The sequence below is a fragment of the Camelus bactrianus genome, chromosome 2 (assembly GCF_048773025.1).
Source record: "Camelus bactrianus isolate YW-2024 breed Bactrian camel chromosome 2, ASM4877302v1, whole genome shotgun sequence".
Taxonomy (NCBI): Eukaryota; Metazoa; Chordata; class Mammalia; order Artiodactyla; family Camelidae; genus Camelus; species Camelus bactrianus.
Window position 1 is genome coordinate 94477984 of NC_133540.1, and position 14095 is coordinate 94492078.

Sequence of the window (14095 nt, forward strand, 5' to 3'; positions counted from 1 at the left end):
GATCCAGAGTTAGAGAATTCCAGCAGCCTTGCCTGTGTCAATACAGTCTGCCCCGGAGTTCACCTCTGCTCTAAGTACTTCTCCCATCAGTGAAATTCAACTCCCCAGGTTCAGTCTTCATAACATAGTAACTATTCCCTTCTAAACACCTTAGGATTCTGAAATCCAGAGCATGCCCAGAGTAGGGCAACCTGGAGTATGTCCAAAGGACCTAAATATAAAGGGACACAGTTTTTAAAAGATTGGATATCATTGTGCTGTTTTAGATTGTGTTGAATTCACATATTGACAGCACATGTTCCCCTTCCAATGGTTTGAAAGGAGCCATGTCATGAATTACAAAGTACATTTGAGGGCCAATTTCCTGTTGCTTGCACTGGTCACCAAAATTGCTGGTTCTTTCTTTGCTTAACCTATTTTAAGAGATTTTGGTTCTTGAATTCAATACCTATAATCTATTGTCTGTGGCTCAGCCCACTTCTGTTCTAAACAACCTGCTTGTACGTGACTTCTCTGTACACCTTTTTTCCTGAGTCTACTCAACAACCCTGAATCACCCTGACTCATTCCATCGAACCCCTGTGTCTCCTCATAGCCTATTTCTCTTTCAGGATTTTACTCATACTTCCTTCCTGCTGCTTCTAACAGATTAAAGGCAAAATTTTCCAATCAAAAGTAAAGTTTAAGAAGTAAAAGAAAAATATGGAATACTTTTAGTAAAACCAAGAAATATGTATCAGTGTGTCAAATGTGGTCATATTTAACATATTAGGGTTATGTGCAAATGTAGATGTTAATGTCTGTGGCATTTACCTTTTCACAGAGCTGAGTCAGACAAAATTAATGAGAATAAGAGAAAAATAGGATCCTGCCATTGTGTCAAGAAGCACAAAGTATGGTTTTAAAAGATCTTTCTCTGTCTCTGTCTCTTTCCATTTATGTGTTTTGAATATCAATTACTTATTTGTCAGCATTGAAATATTGATATGGTACCCATTAATTACTCAACATTTTGGAAAATGTTTCAAAAAATCTAATCCAATTTTTATTTTAAAAAGTATACTTTTATCATTATTTGGTCACAATTACATTGCTTTCTGCCAAAAACCAGGACAAGAGTAGATACAACAGGATCTTAAAAGTAGAGGAGAAATATCTAAACCAAACAGTAAATTTCTGAGCTAAAGAATACATAACAGTTTGTAAGTGAGTCTTGAATGATCTGAGCATTTAGCTAATTGTGTCTTTGAATTGTAGCCTGTAAAGTAGATTTGACATTAATATTTTAAGGAGTCAGGTCAAGCTGAAAGATTAATGATGGTGACCAGGGCAATTTCAATCTGGGCCACTTCATATTTTGGCTTATCTGACCCTAGGATGGTTGTTGTGGAGAGTGGGCAACTCAGTGGGTAGGATATAAATATACTTTGGACACGTGATTGATATGTTGGAATGGAGAAAAACATAGTTATAGAAAATTAGCCTTACTTCCGGTCTAAGTCCTTTTATTTTATTTGAAAATTATGCACTTCCCTTAAAAAACTATTGCTTGTCAGTTACTATATTCTGCAAAGAAAGGGTGAGGTAGGTTTATAAATGTTCAATTAATAATTCATTTAAAAAGTGAATGAATGAATGCATTTCAGGAAAAAAAAAACTTTTTAAATTATAAAAAGGACCTCCCCCCTTCAGTTAGAGGAAAATAATTTCTTCGTTTATAAGTAGGAAATGTTATGTAAGAGACATCAAGTAAAAAATATTATGCTGCTTCTCTTATATTTAACAAAATATATAATAAATAATAAGAATAAAGTTGTATCCTACTTATAAAAAAAAGAATAAACGTGCATGTGTGGTAAAAATTTTATGACAAATTAGAAATGGAGATTTTTGGTAACAGTAGTGGTTTCCAGTTCAAGAGCCATGTAACAGATCGCTGACGCTGGCTAGAGATGCCGAAGACGTGCTCAACACCTATCACAGCACCATCCGCGTCAGAAGTAGTCCTCTGCAAAGACGAAGGGATGTTCGCATCCCCTGAAAAAGTGCAACTCCTGAGACATAAAAATATTCCGGAAAATCAGCAAAGGAAAAGATTATTTCCTAAGTATAAAAGAAATTGGGCATTATAGAGAGACTTTCACTATTGAGGATTTTAAAGTGGAGGGAATTCACTATTAAGGATTTTAAAGTAGAGGGAATTTTTTTTCCCCCTGAGAACAGATGGTTCTCACATTGTAATTGTGTTACTGTTCCATGCTAATTCATCTGGGTGTTACACAAGGATACAGAGGAAAAAGGTAAACCATTTCCCCTCAGGTATACTAGCATAGTAGAAATAGCATTGAATTGGGTGTTGTGAAAGCTAGTAACTATTCTAGCTGACACGAATTAACCATGTGAGTGACCTTGGACAAATCATGTTTTCTCTGGGCATCAGTTTCCTTTTCTGTAAAATGAGGGCATTGGACTAAATTATATTTAAAGCTCCTGATGTGCTTTCTATGGTTCTCATTTCTTCATCTTCTTTCTTGTTCTTTTTTTTTTTTTTTTTTTTTTTTTTGTCTTTTTCTAAATGCTCAAATACTACATTATTTAAGGTATATTTCCTGGCAGTTTTTTTTCTTCCCTCTCTGTCTCTTTCTTCAATATATGGGATAGGAGGATACTGACTAAGTCTGAGAGGAAGGAGGAGGAAGAAAATTAGCTGCAGGAAGGGTTTCTATCCCCCTCTACAAGAAAACTTAAATACAGACATCACTGCTTTGAGAGGAATGGTTTATGTCCAAACAGCATTTTCCAGACAAGCTCTGTACTTTTTTGCCAACAGAATTAACTTTAAACTGAAGTCAGTAGACAGTTAAACAAGGGACGGCACTGGAAACAGCTGTGAGTAGACAAGACCAGTTACTTATAAGGTACTGTTTTTTACTGATTGAAATCTCCTTCAGGGTTCATTTGTTTCGGGCACAAGTATTCTGTTCCTTTGAACTTTTCCCTTCACCTCGCCTCTATTCTGATAGAAAAGACTCTAAAATATCTTAGCTCTTTTGCTGTATTGTCTTGTAGCTGTTGAGGGATGGAGCTGCTAAGATTTTGTTTTGTGTTGTTTTGTTTTGTTTGTTTTCAGGGACCTAATAATTGTTGTGGTTATTTCATTTTGAAGCTTGGCTTAGCTTTGTCCTTTGTTGCCTCTTGTCACGGGTGGTTTTAATGTTTTATTGTTCATGTCGAATAAAGACGGGTATGCTTTAACATTACAGAGTGTACAGAATGCTCTTGACTAGGGGTGTGGGGAGGATTGGTTAATGCATCACCAGCTAGAAGTATAGAACCAATATAGAGCCAATCAGATAAGAGGACCGAAACAGGGCAGCTCCGGGCACTGTGACTGGCTTAGTTGAGGCTCCCTGACCTCATCACAGCTTGATGGGTCTCTTCTGGAAGACACACATTTTTGAATTAGGGTTTTGGCATCTATAGTTGTTAATTTTTAACCCTTCCTTCCCTTTATTCCCATTTATTTTTAAAAATTCTGGTAAGCCTGCTTTAAAAAAAAATGAAGTTTATCTTGTTTAAGCCCATCCACCTTAAAGGGACATTTCTAAGAATGATATTTGCAATAAGATTTAAAATCACTGAGCTATGAAAGGACTTTTAGAGCAGAAGAAGGGGAATAGCCCAATGGCAGGGGAGGGGACAGAAACGACCCTGTGTACCCCTATCATCTGGGATCTCACTCTTCCCCCTGAGGCTGGTTAGCTAATATGTAATATTTGCTGCTGGTCAATAAACAAGTAATAGAGACAATTAAGGAGTTCTCCATCTGTGGACTTTTCAAAAAGTGAAGCTTACATGTTTACCACTGAAAAATTCAAAAGTTTTAGAAAGAATTTAGCCATTTTTATAGAGTTATCTTTTCTGAGCTCCACTGTGTATTTTGATATCTCTCTGGAGGGGACTAAATTCAATTTAACATTTTCTGAATTATTCAGCATTCTTGTCATGGGTACACACTATAGAATTATCCTATAATATAATGATACTTGTGAGGGCCTATTTTGTGGTGTGTAAGGTTATTCCTTCTTATGCCCAAAGGTCTTATGATTATTATGCTTTAAAAAATTGTTGTATTATTTTTATGGGACATTTTTTTTCTTCTGTGTCCACCATCCATATGGAAGTGTGATTTCTTTACTTACTGGTGTGGACAGTTTGCATTCCTCTCACAACTCTCTTCAACCTCAACTACCCCTTTATAATTATTATTTCTTTAGTGCCGTGTCCAAGAAAACCAGAAAGCAATCTAGTTTATAGAAAATTATGGAAGGAATGAGAGGCAACATCTTTATCCGAAGACCCAAAAGAATCTTTTACGAAGAAAGTGCGGAGCCAAAGTGCATAGACACAGTGACATCTATTTTAGGTGCTGAGGAGACTTTTGGTTTGTGTCCAAGTTCTGAATTGTGTTCTGTAATAGAAGTTGCCATGGAAGTAGTTCTGGGATAGCTACCTCATTACTGCATCTGATACAGAGTGTGCTGTTTGTTCTCCTTTTTATAAAGTTACTGGAGATAACTGTCAAGGAGCCAGTGACTAACTAAATCCCAAGGAGAATATAATACTAATTAATATTAACCTAGTACTAAGTATTTATTTTCGTCCCATTCACACATATGCTGTTCACATGCAAGTGTGTCTGGGAAGTGGCATGATAATACTTTGTAGGAAAGAGAGAAAATAAAGACCCTCATCATCTAGTCCATGCAGTTCCTCTGCATGGAGATTATGCTTTAGGGAGAAAAGAAGAAGGCAAGGCTAACTGTCTCAATGACATCTTGGTTTCTTTAACTGCATCTTCTCTTACTTGCGTTTTTTTAAAGCTGAAAATACTGGAAAGCATTGAAGTTAGTAACTGAATATATATTTTCTTATATTCCAATTTTTTTATGTTGTGCATTTCAGAGCAAAATGAATCACTGGTTCTCAATGATCTTGATAATTAATCCTATTCTACACAAGAAAAAAACTAAAACTATGTATTCAGACAGATGCGTGAAGCTGTGAGTCCAGGGCAACTGTAAATTCCAAATTTAATTAGAATCCACTGCTAATTACTTGATCATAGAGCTTTATCTAGAATTCCGTTGTGAGGCCTTTTGCATTAGTGGCCCTTTTAAAACTTAAGCTATTTCTTTAAAAACAAGTTTCACCTAATCACCATAGAAATTGTTCCCAGGTGTTAAAGCATCTTGTAGTGGATATGACAAACTCTTTTTGTTTGAAACAATGAATTAAGGATGCCTTTTGTCTGCAGCAGTGAACTTGGGGTCCACTTAAATTTTGAAACATTGTCTAAAAGGTAGCTGTTTTGCTTATTTTTGCTCCCTGCTTCTTTCAGTTAAAAGTATGAGTTGTTTTAAAATAAAATAATATTCCAATTGAAACACAACTCTTCGAAGTGGAAAATACACCATTTTGAGTCAGTGCGATAAAGCTTTTCTTTACGTGACTCTTTCAGTTTAATCAAAATTTAATTTGCACGTTCATGCCTAATTAAGAAATTTGACATATGAAGAGATTTGTATTTTATACAACTATAGTACCACAACACCTAAACTTAAAATTCCTGAAAATTCAATGCCATTAGGAATAAACACTTAGGAAGACTTCTATTTATAAAATGCTTTTAAACTAGTAAAGGGAGAAAATACTAAAATAAATTAATGCATCACAGTGTTCACTGATAATGCCTTATAAGGATCCTTCTTAACACATCCTTGTGAGAATTCTCTAGAAGTCTCAGGAGCTAGCTCCTCATGAACTAGAATTCAGTGAGCGAGATGTATGGCTTCCAAGGGGCTGTCAAGCTTAATGCTGTAGATTGTGAACAGGGGAGAGAAGCTGTTGATATTTCCTAAGTTGTTGAACAGAGAAAGAAATAATTGTTTTGTTCTCATAAAAAATCTTTAGTTTATTTCCAATTACAACCTCTTGGAAAAGAAAAGATGCTCAAATTGACTGAACTGCATCCTTATATATTGGCCTTTGTTTAATGTACTAAATTTGTACTTCTGGACAATTTAAGAGGTGATGTGGTCAAAGATCAAGGTTCTTTTTGTACATCTTAGTCATGTAATAAGTGTTTGTTGAATGAATATAACTTAAAAGGACATTAACAAGTAAAATAATACTAAAACCATATGCTTTACCTCATATTTTATTATTGGAGTGTTACTTAGTTTACTATTGGATCAAGCTAAAACATGAAAACTTAATTAAGCAATGCCATTTAATAAATTATGAAACTGCTATTAGCAAGCAGTAATTTGGAACTACAAATTGCTATGAAGAAAAAGCATCGGGTGCCTATCGCCAATAATAATTTGAAAAGTAGAGTTGGAGGACATGGATGTGTCAGCCACTCTCCTATACCCCTTTATTGTTTTGTTTATTCTGCTGAAGGTATTGTGGAATTTATAATACATTTACTACAAGCAGAGGCTGCTAGATTTGATTGTCTTAATATTATTTTTTAAATTTTACTGGGGAAAACAGCAGGAAATTAGAAGAATAAATACATGTGGCTGAGTCTTAGACAGTTTTACAAGCCAAATATTATTTTGGTGATCTTAAAATTTTTAAAAATCCCAAAGATTGTGGAAGTTATAAAGATCTAGGCAAACACTGACATCTTTCCAAACTAACAAAAAAAAATTCTAAGGAGCAATTTTCATTTTTCTGTAGCTTCTCTCCCCAACCTGCTTCCTTCTGAATGTGGTTAATACCAAGGGTGTCTTTGTGGTCCTTCTGCGCAGCATGGTGCTGGTCCAGCAGGGAAGAGGGCATCCATAGGTCCTCCTTCTCCACACTTGAAAACATTATATGTAGAGTCGAGTACAATGGAAGTGAAAACAACCTTCTTGTGAACCTCAGATATAAAAGGCCCTTCATAACTCACAAGGGAGTTCACAATTATAATGGTTACAAAGAAAGTGACCACATAAAAAGAAAATAAATTATTATCACCAGTTCCACTTTCTAGTAGATTAATTCCTGCAGTTAGGTTTCTTTCTGTATCTGTGTACATAATATGGTATCAATATTTTGTTTCATCTTATTTTTACAAAATTGGCTTAACACTGCAAATTTGGATTCCACCTTTTTCATGTAACATTTTATTGGCAACTTTTTCTATGTTATTGAGAACACTTTGGAAAACAAATAACTGACAGCTGTCTAATATTCTATTCTATGGCTATTTCATGCATAGTAGAATACACCCTCCATGGTTGGAGACCTATATTGTTTCAGTGTGTTTTGTGATAAATAAAATAAGGATAAGTATTTATGTACATACGGTTTTTTGTTCATTTGATTATTTTAGAGCTGTAATGACTTAGAGGTTTGCAAGTCCAAATCCCTCTTTTTACAGAGTGGGGAAACTAAGTCCAGAAATATTACTCATCTAGAATCCAGACTTCCAGCTTTCAAATTTCCATATTCATCTGGAAGAAGTAGTGCCTGTGTGATAAATGTATTCAGGGGCAAGAGGTGACAGCATAATTTCCTTCTGTCTGAGTAAGAGGTCAACCATGTACCCTATCCTCTGAAAATCCTCAGGGAATGGAAGAGTTCTCATACTAAAGAAAGAACTCAAGATTCCATGCCAGAAGTCTTTATTACACAAGGGCTATGGGAACATTTTTGAGTAGCTGTCATTTCATTAATGAGTGCTTGCTAAAGCATTTCCTGCGCCACGGGTGAGTATGGAACTTTTAAACAAAATATTTATGAAGATGAAGCCAGGCCCTGCTTCATAAATTATATCCTTTTACCTGCATCCTCGTTTTTCCTCAGGGCACAACCAATGTTCAGGCATATGCTACACTAAGCAAGCATACACACACTCAACTTTCTGGACCAAGTTCTCTCTTCTCAGTGCCAAGAAAAATTTGTATTTTCTGTCTCTGTTTCCTTGCCTCCTTCTGACTTTCTCTTTGCTATTGGATTTAATCCTTAAGTCCCTTAAATGTGATAGTTTGGCATTTATTTCTATCACAATACTGAAAAACATCTCTCAGAGGTGGCTAATGATGGCTGAATTAAGAGTTGAATCCAGCAGCTTCTTATTCCTGTGCCCACCTCTGTTTTTTCTGCCATTCCTACTATATACCGTCATGCTCTCCTTCTGGAAATATTTCTGCTGTGTGATATTTGGGATCTTGTACCAGCCTGTGGTTTCCTCTTTTTTCTTCAGTCTCTTTAGATGGCTCCTGTCTTCTTCTCACTTCCTTCTCTGTATTTGTTTTATTTCCCCATTTATACCTTCTTCAGAAGATGACATTCAGTCTCATGGATTCAATTTAAAGCCCAATCTAGAGACCTGGTCAGCAAGACCCCTTCTGAACCACCCTTTGTACGAGTTACAAGAAAGGTCCTCTTCCTCTGGACTCACAATGCTTATATCAGGATCCCTGACTCGGCAGGAAACTGGGCTGCATTTCAGCCCCAACTTGGCTGTACAGCCTTACACAGTTGCCCTACTGGTCAGAACCTCCTATACAATGCTGGCTCAGGTATTCCAGTGCTTCAGACTCTATATCTCTCCCCCACTCAAACCAGCCCTTCATCTTTATCTCCTCCCTCACTTCCTGTACAGCCAGGTGATGGTTATTATAGAATTAAAAACTCTATATTCCTGGCATTTTTTTCTCTTCAATCTCAGGGCGTCCATCTTGCTCAGAATTTATCGCTCCGATCCTATACCACTCCAACCCATCATCCTCACTGCTGACAATTTAAAGGAGATATGTATGTATATTCTCCCCCAACTTTTCAGTGAGTTCTTAGTAGACGGCTAAGAGTGAGTGCTATGGAATTGAATTTCAGAATTTGTGGCCCAGCTCTGGCACATTTCACCTGTGCCATCACATGCAAGTTACTGAATAGTTCTAAGCTATAGTTTTTTCATGTGAAACAAGGGTTCCAATAATGGTTCACATGTAGTGAACCCCACATATTCCAGCCAGTGCGCTGTGCACTTTCCATGCCTTCCTTTATTCAGTACTCAAAAGAGCACATTTTATTAGATTTATACACTAAACAGTCTTAAAAAATGAAATCCAATTATTCTTAAAGAGATTGGTTAATTCTTCATGAGTTCAATTTGTTTTTTGAAGAAATCTACATGAACGTTAAACCCAGATAATACCAGTGGCTTTGGCACAATTGCAAATTATGGGGAAACAAAAGGTAAGCAGGTACTTCACTTCACCTTGAGACAAGAGCATCTTCTGTCCTTTTTTTTTTTCCTTCTAAGAAAGGAGAGCAAGAATAGTTAAACAAAGTGTTTCTTCTTTTTTAATAACTACAAACTATATGATGCAGATAAACACTTTTCTTTTCAATGTTTCTATGTGATTTTCTTTCTTTGTGCTTTACGACCCAACCTTATAGTCACAAAGCAAACAATTGGAGCAGCCAGAAATCTGTCCCAGGCTATTTGACAAAAGACTCTCTGCCTCATTTGCAAACTGCTTCTCTTTCTTTGAATTTAAGAATCCATGCTGTGACATAGTCAAATTTAAGTGGAAATGCTCCAGAGTAATGATTAAGGGGTTTCAGATGTATGCCAGGAAGGTTATTTCGCCATAATTTTATCCTAGGGTAGTCAGTTAATTTAGTTTTTCCAAACTGACTCTTGCCTGTCACTTTGGGTAGATACACTGACCTCTTGCCCTTGGATCCGATATGGGTTTTCTGAAAGCTACACGAATTGTCTCCGTTAGTGCTTTCCCCAGAGACTGCTAAGTTATTTCAGTCAGAGGGCTTAGGCCCTTTCTTAGCATCAAAGGGTTCTGTGACTATTTCATTTCCTCAATCATCTCATTAATTACTTACACATGGAAGCTGCATAAATCATCCCACAGGGAAGCTGAGTGGGATCTTCAAGATGTAACTGAGCCACATACTTCAAATGACCAGAACAGTCCAAAGTAGGCCAAGTGACTTGTCAGTGATCATAGAGCAAGTATAGAACATGCTTCCTCTGTAAGAGCACCTACCTTGCAGGTACGCCGACAACTTCTTGGAATATTAATTGCACTGAACAGTCTTGATGCCACATAGAAATAAACCCAAGTCTTCTCTTGCCTTCTCCCTTGTCTTTTCGTGTCAGCAGGAATCGTTGGAATCCAGTGTGTATGTTAGAGGCCCATCCTCTTTTTCATTCAGAGGAACTGCTTTTTGGTAGGGAAAGCCTTCCAAACACTTGACTTTAAACTTCTTCAACTCCCGAAATGGGAATTAGTGACACACATGCCAAATAGAATAATGAAATATTAATGGCTTATCCTCAAACTGCAACTCCCAAAGCACCACAGTGCTCTCTGAACCAAATCTCTGTGTCAGAGATACACTTGTGCATTTCAGAAAGTATTAACATTATGTTATGGCAGTTTTGTAATATGAAAACCTGTATTTCTTATGAACATACACACACAGAGCTATTGGGGGACACGTGGGATAACTAACTCGGTAAGAGTGAGCATCTCCCTCCCTCCCCTCAGGCTTGTCACCATCTCTGCCACTTTCTCACGTGCACACCCGGCTTCAGCATCTCTGCGGTCGCCCCTGTGTGTCATCTGCACACATGGGTGATCTTTCAGCCTAGACTATGGTTGCTCAGCCCTGTCTTTCTAGAAATCATTACCTCTTCTGAGGTGCTCTCCCTGACTCCATCCCTATGCTTTAATCCCACAGCGCTCTTCTGTGGCTTCCCTCACTTGGCGTTTTAACCTATTTACTGGCCCGCTGCCCTAGCCCCACTGCACTGCAACCTCCTGGGGAACAGGGGCTTTGTCCTACAGGTGAGTGGCTAGTGTATAACACAGTGTCTGACGTACACATGCCGAATTCAGGGGCCCGGTGTTGCTCTAGTCTTGTTACAAAAGGACACATATCCCATGTGAGGTACTCCCATACAAGGATATGGTGAAGGGTGGGCCAGCCTGCCACACTAGACATCTGGTTAGTCAATTGGAAAGTAGAAAGACAAAGGCAGGAGAACATGGGCTTGCTGCTTTTTCCCTCTGGGTAAAATATTCCACGTTTTTGCTCCACAGATATTTTATTTCATGTTTACTCAGATTTTATGATAAAGCAGATGGCTATTTTTTTTTTTTTACCACGTCACTCATTTTGCCAGTCAGGTGTTTTATTAAACTTGTTTATTTTAACTTCTTCACTATTTACCAGAGTTTCAGCAGTCCCTTCAGATGATGGAGGCTGAGACTCAGTGCTGAGACATCCAAGAAATATTTTGAGCTGTTCGTTCATGGTCTATCCTCTTATATTTGCTCGAATCTCATTTGTTTTATGATAAATATTGCCTCAGAAAAGGGATACTTCAGAAAGAAATGCTTTGGATATTTTTGTTTGCAACAGATTTTGAGTTTCAAAAAGCTTAACTCTTAAATCCTCAGGATCTAAAGTTTAAATTACTACAACCATGACAAAATAAAGCAGATATTTTACCTCATCCCCAAGAGCAGATAATGATTCTCAAGGCAGTGGGGCCAGAGGGAAAAATTGGAGGGAAGCAAAGGGATCTTAGATACTTGGAGGATGGTAAGCATCCAAGAAAGTGTTCCATGTTCTGCCACCTTCTCCCACTCCTTGACCCGAGTACATGAGAGACAGACCTGAAAACCTGGGGCAGATTTGCAGGGATCTGTGACTTGGTCCTATGTGAAGTGCATGCATTGTATAAAACTAGAGTCACTTGTTAGTGCTGCTCTGTGTGGTGTTGCATCATTATACATAAGTATCTAATCAGACATGTCCAAGACAGCCTCCCAGCTTATCCCCATGCCCTAAATGCAGTCAAGAGGGGAAAAGAAGGAGCAGCATTAGAGTCAAACCTGAGAAAGCCATGGGTCAGGACAGGGAGGACTTCATCCCAGGGTCTGTGGACCGAGGTGCAGGAACAGACAAGGAAGGTAGAAATCAACATCTCAGAGGTGCCCACGTGTGCAGAAGATGATGGCCTTGGACCGCATTCCCACTCTCTCCCATCTCAGACATGGAGCCCTAGATGTCCACAGCATCAGACAGTGAGGGCCCTGGATTAACAAAGATGAAGTTTCAGCCACCTGACAGTATAAAGGAATAAGGAAGTTACCCTTTATACACCTGGCTCTGTAGACCAACATCCATTTCTTCCTTACACAGAAATCTTTTTTTTTACTTAAACTAATTACTTACTTGTCTGTGTTACTATAGAAAATGCCAGTGTGGAACTAACAGTTTGTAATCTTATTAAACATCTAAACTATACTTGTTTTTCTTTGAAGCTGGAGAGAGATCAAGGCAAGAAAGACAAAGTGTAGGATTTGACCTGTGTAGGTCTTGAGCATAGAAGTGAGAGGATTAGGGGATGAAAAGAGTAATCTTATAGGAGAATCTTTACCCTAGACAGCTTAATAGAGCTCCATATTTTAGTTTCTGTTTCATCCAAATTCTGATCTCTAAGGACCAGGAACATCTGTTATCTTTCTGTTCCTTACTGATGTGATCTTAAGTGACACGGAGCAAATGCTGAAATTTTGGTAAATTGCTCAGAAGGATTGTTGCCTGTCTGAAAGTGCCTTATAAACTGAGCCCATACTGGTAATGAGTGACCCTTTTACCCAGGTTCTTAAAGCACAACAAAGCTGCCCTCAAAGTCATATCTGTTCCAAGTCTTCGGGCTCCATACAGATCAAGGACAGAAAGGAAAAAAATTACGTACTGGCTTTCTCAGGGGTTTACAGATTCCTCAAAGAGTAAAGGCTGAATTTGTACATGCAAAGAACTTCCCTATGAAGCACTCAGTTCTGAGGAGTTCTTAACTTACTGATGTGAGAATTTTCCTACTCATGGCCTATTTAGGTTTTCACTGGTCCCCTGGGACATCTATGGAACTTCTTGGCCTATATATGGCCCAATGGTCCAGTTTCCTGCTACTCAGAGTGCAGAGAGGGGGTGATATGCAGAAGCAGACTTGTGTACGGGGGTGGCACCAGAGAGTGCCACTCCATGCAAGTGCAAATGAAGGCTCTGAACAAAAATCTTTTCTGGAAAACCAGACACGGCATCTGCCAGGCTTGACAACATTGGGCTATAATTTGGGGAAGCAATCAGCATCAGGGGTACTATGATGTGGCAAATGAGATCCAGGCGGTCAGAGAGAGCAGGATGGCTGGCAGTCAAAGAACAGGCATGCAGCAAAGGTCAAGCAGGCTTTGGTTTCCAGGGAAATGGGTCAGCAGATTGGCTGGAGTTCATGCATAGCACTCTTCTTAAGAATGAAATGGAAAGCAGGATGCAGGCTCTTCGAGCACCTGGGTACGAGACATTAGATAAGCAGTAAGACACCAGAAAAGCAAGAACTCAGGTTGCAATAGGAGATCCCAAATCTGCAGGGCAGGGCTGAGCTAGCAGTGAATCAGATGGTAGTAGAGAGGAGCAAATTACAGGTATCGGTAACCAGAGAAAGCCAGGTATTCTGCAGGGTTGTGCCTATCCTGGTCTTAGGTGATGGGGAAGTTAGCGCCAGCCATCTCAATGCATTCCCTGTAGAAACTGTTGCTGGAGATGATGATTTTCCCTTTCCTGAGATGCAACGTTAAGGATTCTTCCAAATCCCCTTGGGAAGCCCTATTAAACCATGACTTTCTCTTCCAAGACTACTAGATTCTTATATCTCCTTGCTTTAAGGTCTAAGTAAGGATGTTTCCTTGCCTGAATTTCTGGCCTGCCTTCCAATGCCCTGATTGTAAATATTCCTTTCTCTTGTCTTCTCTCAGTAACTCCTTGAATATTAGATTTTTTAGCAGGTGCAAAAGTCACCTAAAGAAGTTAAAAAGCAGATTTCTGGGCCTGTGCCCAGACTGTCAGATTCAGTTAGTTTGGTATGGGGCCCTGAAATATGTATTTTAACAAAAACTCTAGGTGATAATGATGCAGGTGGTCCATGGACCACACTTTGAAAGCACTGCTTTAAGTCATTTAAATGCCTTGGGAATTTTGGCAATCCATTGTCTAAATAACA

General features: G+C 38.4%; 1 protein-coding gene across 3 annotated transcripts in view; it reads left to right on the forward strand.

Annotated features, from left to right (window-relative positions):
- Positions 1-14095, forward strand: part of ARHGAP24 (Rho GTPase activating protein 24) — a 426033-nt gene that overhangs the window by 250200 nt on the left and 161738 nt on the right. The window contains exon 1 of one of the 3 annotated variants that reach the window (XM_045524922.2): positions 2652-2889. The exons of 1 other annotated variant lie outside the window; for it this stretch is intronic. The gene's annotated coding sequence lies outside the window, so the exon portion shown is untranslated. Of the gene's footprint in view, positions 1-2651; positions 2919-14095 lie in introns of those variants that run through there. One more of the 3 variants, XM_010966179.3, reaches the window with a different exon arrangement.